Source organism: Corvus brachyrhynchos, unplaced genomic scaffold (genome assembly GCF_000691975.1).
Source record: "Corvus brachyrhynchos isolate BGI_N302 unplaced genomic scaffold, ASM69197v1 scaffold706, whole genome shotgun sequence".
NCBI lineage: Eukaryota > Metazoa > Chordata > Aves > Passeriformes > Corvidae > Corvus > Corvus brachyrhynchos.
The window spans coordinates 113,057-113,454 of NW_008238371.1; the positions used below are offsets into that span (position 1 = coordinate 113,057).

The 398-nt window shown below is 69.6% G+C and overlaps 1 protein-coding gene across 1 annotated transcript in view; it reads left to right on the plus strand.

Moving 5' to 3' along the window:
- ASIC3 (acid sensing ion channel subunit 3) overlaps window positions 1-398 on the plus strand; it is a gene marked incomplete at its 5' end in the record, with an annotated part of 8,688 nt that overhangs the window by 6,240 nt on the left and 2,050 nt on the right. The gene's annotated exons all lie outside the window — the stretch shown is intronic.

Here is a 398-nt window from a genome sequence, read left to right on the forward strand (position 1 = left end):
GGCTGGCACAGGGAGTGTGGGGCAGTCACTCCCTGGGGGGAGATGGGGGTCCGTGGGGGCCCCCCAGGACCAGCGTGGGGGGTGCGGGGCCATTCCCTGCGAACCCCCCTGCATTCTCTGCAGACCTCATTCCCTGTAGACCCCCCCATTCCCTGCAGACATCCCCATCCTCATCATACCCCACAGCACCCTGTTCTGGGGTCCCCCCTGCTCTGACACTCCTCAGCTGGGCTGGGGTCCCCCAACCTCCCCTCTGGAACACAGTGGGGCAGGAGAGAGGGGGCCGGGTGGGGGACATGGGACGGGCCAGCCTGGCTCCAGGTTGGCCGCGTGGTGGTCCCTCCCGAAGTGGAGGGCTCCTGGGACACCCTGGGGGGCACGAGGGGAGGGGGCAAGGG